The 5,470-nt window shown below is 47.4% G+C and overlaps 1 pseudogene; it reads right to left on the reverse strand.

The window, feature by feature from the left end:
• Nucleotides 1-4,941: 4,941 nt before the first annotated feature.
• Nucleotides 4,942-5,470, reverse strand: part of LOC106809769 — a 5,186-nt pseudogene continuing 4,657 nt past the window's right edge.

The raw sequence follows: 5,470 nt of genomic DNA on the forward strand, positions 1-5,470 counted from the left end.
TAGTAAAGAAGTAATTAAAGAGTAACTTTAAGAGAAATTCATGCAAACAACCTATTTGGAACTCGATATATATATAATATCAAGAGTGAATAAAAATACATTTTGTTTTTAGTTACTTACTTCTGATAATATAGTATATACAACGCGAATTCCGAAACGCGTGGGTTAATTAATAATTACGTTTATAATTTACAGTGAAACGTTGAATTAAAATGTTAAATTAAATTAAATCAATTTTTATTTTATTTTGAACTTACGAGAGCAAACGCGCATATTTCATAAGCCTGTGACGTATGATAATTATCAACTAATGAGCTTCATCCGACTTTGGAAATAAAAATACGTAATACGTCATATATAACTACTATAGGAGATTGCACATGTCACCTATACCTACATACCTCTGCTATAAGAACAGCTAGGATGTTTTGCTTTTGATGTTTTTTGCTGCAATCTCATTAGTAATTTCCTGCAGTCGAAAATTTTTGACATCTGCCACATTATAAATTGTAATGATTACAAAATATCCTGTGCGTTGCAACGGCTATCAGCAGATGTGTTTATGCCTCAAAAACAACCTAATCATGGAAGTGCTTATAGCATAGTCGCCAAAACATATTCGTCCCGGCTGTGGTATTGTAAACCTACTCTACCGCATGCACAGTCTTGGCTACCACAGGCTTCTGGCTAGATACGTTCCTTTACAGGTGCGCCATCTGGTGTGAAATAATTAGAGCGAAATTGCCACGAACGAGATTTTAAGCTGAGATACTGCAAGCTCGCGCCATCTGGCGGAGAAGTGTGTGTGCGTGTGCGTGTGTGTNGAGAGAGAGAGAGAGAGAGAGAGAGAGAGTAAGAGAGAGAGAGAGAGAGAGCGCGCGAGAGAGAGCGCGCGCAAGAGAAATCCATGTTGATTAGACTAATTTAGTGTCGGCGTGAGCTAGCGTACGTACCAGTTCGGCAGTCAGCACGTACCCTGCCATTGCAAGGCAAACGTCTGCCCAGCCGCAATAGAAAGGCTGCCTGCCGTCTGCTCGGAGAGAGAAATACAATATACGCGGCCGGGTGAATGTGATTAGCGATGTTCTTATTGCTCAAAGCAACTGCTAATGTTCGGCTCGTGATTAGTGGAATATCGATGTTAGCTTCCCCGTTATTGGTGCTCAGCCACTCTCAGTGTTTTGTTCTGTCGCTCTCACGCTCTCGCATGCGTTTTCTCGTTCCCTTTTCCTCTATTTCGTTTTATTTGCCCCACCTGTCTCGCGCCCCTCTCTCTTAATTTCTCTCTCTTCATCACTTTATGTGTCGCTATTGTAGCTGTCTAGCTGTATCTGTCTCTACCTCTATCTCGTTCTATCTACTTTTCTCGCTTTTGTTCTTTATTTGTTTTTCTTTCTGTGTGTCTCTCTCTCTCTCTCTCTCTATCTATGTGTGTCTCTTTCTCTTTCTCTCGCTCGCTCTCTCTCTCTCACTCTGATTCTCTCCGTCTGTCTTTCTTGCCTCTTACCCTCTCTCGCTCTCTCGCACACATACTCTCATCTCACTATCTCTCTCTCCATCTGTCTTTCTCGCCCTTTCTTGCTCTCTCTCTCTCTCTCTCTCTCTCTCTCTTCCTTCTCTTTTATCTCTCCACCGCCGGCCCTCCTGTACACCTACTTTGGTTCGGCTCGCTAATACTCTTCCGAATGTCGTCCTCTAAATTAAACTCGGCTATTCGCGCAGGCCGCGGCGTTTTCTTATCGCATTGTTGGCGCAGCAGTTCGCGCGTCTTCCTACGTTATTTGTCGCTCGCAGCTAGTCACTGATTGTGATGGCAAGCCGACCGGCCACAACACGCTCGGAGGTTAAACCAGACGCCGCCGGTCGTAATGCGGTTGTATTGCATGTCTTACTTGTTGACTCAACCGCCCCTCCCCCACACCCACCCTAGGCGAATTAATGCCAACTGTAGCAGAACGGCTAAGACGTGTTGTGCCAACGCTGTTATCGCTGCTGGTATAGTGTGCTTGTTTGCTCATGTTGCTTGGATGCTGCTATGCTGTGCATACCGATGCCGGCTTCTGTTTCTAAGCGGTGCTAGCCTTCTGTGCTGCCGCGTTCTGTAGACTTACTCGGGGTACAAAATATGAGCGATCATCGCCTCCCACACGCTCCTAACACGTTTCTGGCATGATCGATGCAACATATTAGGTTTGCTTTCGGCAAGGTTACCGCCGATTCTGTTTTGCTATTAGGCAGCGAGTATTTATGAATACGCACCGCTGCGTGTGATGTGTATGTGTGTGTGTGTGTGTGTTGTTGTTGTGTGTGTTGTGTGTGTGTAGTGTGTTGTGTGTGTGTTAGCATGCCTTACGCACTATCGTCTTGTAACGATCGTTTTTACCCACTGTTTGTCGTCATACACAGAGAAATAATTAAAGAATGTAATGATAAAAACGTAATAATAAAAAAGTGTAATGATCAAGTTCCACACACGCATATTACACAGACACGGTTCGCATGCACACACAACACGCGCGCGGCGTACGCACTCACGCACGCACGCTACGCACGCATGCAGAAGCCACAGTAATAATTATCTTCATCGTGAACCAATCAACAGCTTGTTTCCGTCCTGCTTATCAGCGCCCCGTAATGTAATTAGCAATCTGCGCGCCCGCCCCCCCGCATCTCAATTAATAGACCCACGGGAATATGTTTTAAACTCGTTTATTGACGCGTCCACAGACGCTACGACGACAGTACATCTCTCTCTCTTCTCTCGACATACGCACAGTCTATCGTGTTTGCGTGGCTTTGACAGTGTAGACTTGATTGCACGGATGGCAGCGTAAGCGCTGCAGTGACCGATCAGCGCACGATGCAGGAGCTGTAAACGGTTTGCTTAATACCTAGGCGCGCCAGAAGAGGAAAATAGTCCGCTATCGGGGTGCTGTACAACAGTAGAAGCGTCCATAGGCGCAGCAGGCCTAAATAACGCTTAACAGAAATTAATTAAAATACTCACCAGTACTTTGTCAATTCACACACCACTTACACTTTACTTCGATGTTAAATAACTATAGATTCATGCTCTGTCACTCCGCCTCGAAACTTTTGCCGTCTCTATGACGGCACTTCTACGAAAGAGCTTGGATACCCGTTTCAAAAAAACAAAAATCGACCAACGTAACATGGCTATACTACGTACCTGACGGCAATGTCACAACTACACGACAAGACCAATTCTTCTACTTCTAACTGCTTTTAGATCTTCCACGGCGCCAGGCATCTAACTCGCGCTGCAGTTTTTGCGTGAAGCTCTATATAGTGTATTGCTAGGCAGGGGGAGGAAGAGTCAGCGGTATTTGTAGGTGGTGTGTTGCTAGGAAGACGCGACATAGCAGCCGGTATTGTCAGTGGTGGTTGCTAGGCGGGGGAGAATAAGCCAGCCGTATTTGTAGTGGTGTGTCTTGCTAGGTGAGGAGGGAAATAGCCAGCGCGTAATTTGTAGGCTGGTGCGTTGCTAGGTGACGGGACGGACATAGCCAGCGGTATTGTAGTGGTGTGTTGCTAGGCAGGGGGAGGGAATTAGCCAGCGGTATTTGTAGTGCGTGGTGCTAGCGTGAGGAGGGAATTAGCCTAGCGGTATTTGTAGTAGTGTTGTTGCTAGGCCGGAGGGAGCGAATAGCCAGCGGTATTTGTAGCTGGTGTGCTTGCTAGGCGGCGCGAGAGAATAGCCAGCGGTATTCTGTAGTAGTGTATTGCCCTAGGCCCGCAGGAAAGGGAATTAGCCAGCGGGTATTTTGTATGCCGTGTGTCTGCTAGGTGAGAAGGGAATAGCCGAGCGGTATTTTCAGTGGGTGTGTTGCCTAGGCGGGGTGACGGGATAGCCAGCGGTATTTGTTAGTGGCTGTGTGGCGCTAGCGGCGGATGAATAGCCAGCGGTATTTGTAGCTGGTGTGTGCTATGGCGGGGGAGAATAGCCAGCGGTATTTGTAGTGACGTGTTGTTGCCTAGCGTGGGAGGCGAATAAGCCATGCGGTTATTTGCTAGATAGTGTTCGTTGCTAGGCGGCGGAGGCGAATAGCCAGCGTAATTGTAGTTGGTGTGCTGCTAGGCGGGGGAGGGAATAGCCAGCGGTTATTTGCTTAGTAGTGTGTTGCTAGGGGGGATGGAATACGCCAGCGGTATTTGCTAGTAGTGTGTTGCTAGCGGGGGAGGGAATAGCAGCGGTATTTGCTAGTGGTGTGTTGCTTAGGTGCAGGAAGGAATACGCAGCGGTTATTTCTAGTGGTGTGGTTGCCTAGGCGGGGGAGCAGGAATAGCCAGCGTATTTGTAGTGGTGTGTCTGCTAGGCCGGCGGGGGAATAGCCAGCGGTATTTTGTAGTGGTGTGTTGCTCAGGCGAGGAACGGGATAGCCAGCCGGTATTTGTAGTAGTGTGTTGCTTAGGTGGAGGGGGAGGAAATACGCCAGCGGTATTTTGTAGTGTGTGTGTTGCGAGGCGGAGGGGAAATTAGCCAAGCGGTATTGGTAGTAGTGATCTTGACTAGGCGGCGGAAGGGAATAGCCAGCGGTATTTTGTAGTGCGTGTGTTTGCTAGGCGGCGGAGGCGAATAGCAGCGATATTTGTAAGTGGTGTGCCCTGCTAGGCGGGGGAGGGAATAGCCAGCGGTATTTGTTGTATTGTGTATGTCTCTCTCTCTCTCTATCTTTCTCTCTCCTTTTGATTTATATATTTCCCTTCTCCTCTCTTCCCTCTTCTATCTTTATCACCCTCTCTCATGAGTTCGGTGCCGGTTCGTGTGATCTCATTTCTCTAATTTCCGTTGTTTCTTATATCTCTCGATTCTCTCTCTGGCTTCGCTTGCTCGCTCTCGTCTTCTCTCTTCTCTGCTTACTCTCTCTTCTCTCTCTCTCTCTCTCTTACTCTCTCTCTTCTCCTCTCTTTTCTCTCTTCTTCCTTCTTCTCTTCTCTCGTCTCTCTCTCTCCTCTCTCTGCTCTCTCTCTCTCTCTGCTCTTTTCTCTCTCTCTCTCTCTCTCTCTCTCTAATCTCTCTCGCTCCCCCCCCCCCCTCTCTCTCTCTCTCTCTCTCTCTCTCTCCTCCCTCTCTCTGATGTGTGCGGTCGTCATCGCTGTGTGTGTCTCTTCTCTATCTTTCTCTGCTCCTTTTATATATATTTGTTCTCTTCTCTATGCCTCTCTCCTAATCTATCTTTATCACCCTCTCTCCATGAGTTACATGCGTTTCGTGGCATCTAATTTCCCTGTCTGTGTTACTATATCTCTCATTCTCTCTCTGGTCGGCTCTCTCTCTCTCATCTCTCTCTCTCTCATCTCTCTCTCTCCCTCTCTGCTCTCTCTCTCTCTCATCTCTCTCAAAATGCGATCATTCTCCTCTACTGCTCTCCCTTTCTCTCTCTCTCTTTCTCTCTCTCTCTCTCTCTCTCTCTCTCTCTCTCTCTCTCTCTCTCTCTCTCTCTCTCTC

This window comes from Priapulus caudatus, unplaced genomic scaffold (assembly GCF_000485595.1).
Source record: "Priapulus caudatus unplaced genomic scaffold, Priapulus_caudatus-5.0.1 Scaffold383, whole genome shotgun sequence".
NCBI lineage: Eukaryota > Metazoa > Priapulida > Priapulimorpha > Priapulimorphida > Priapulidae > Priapulus > Priapulus caudatus.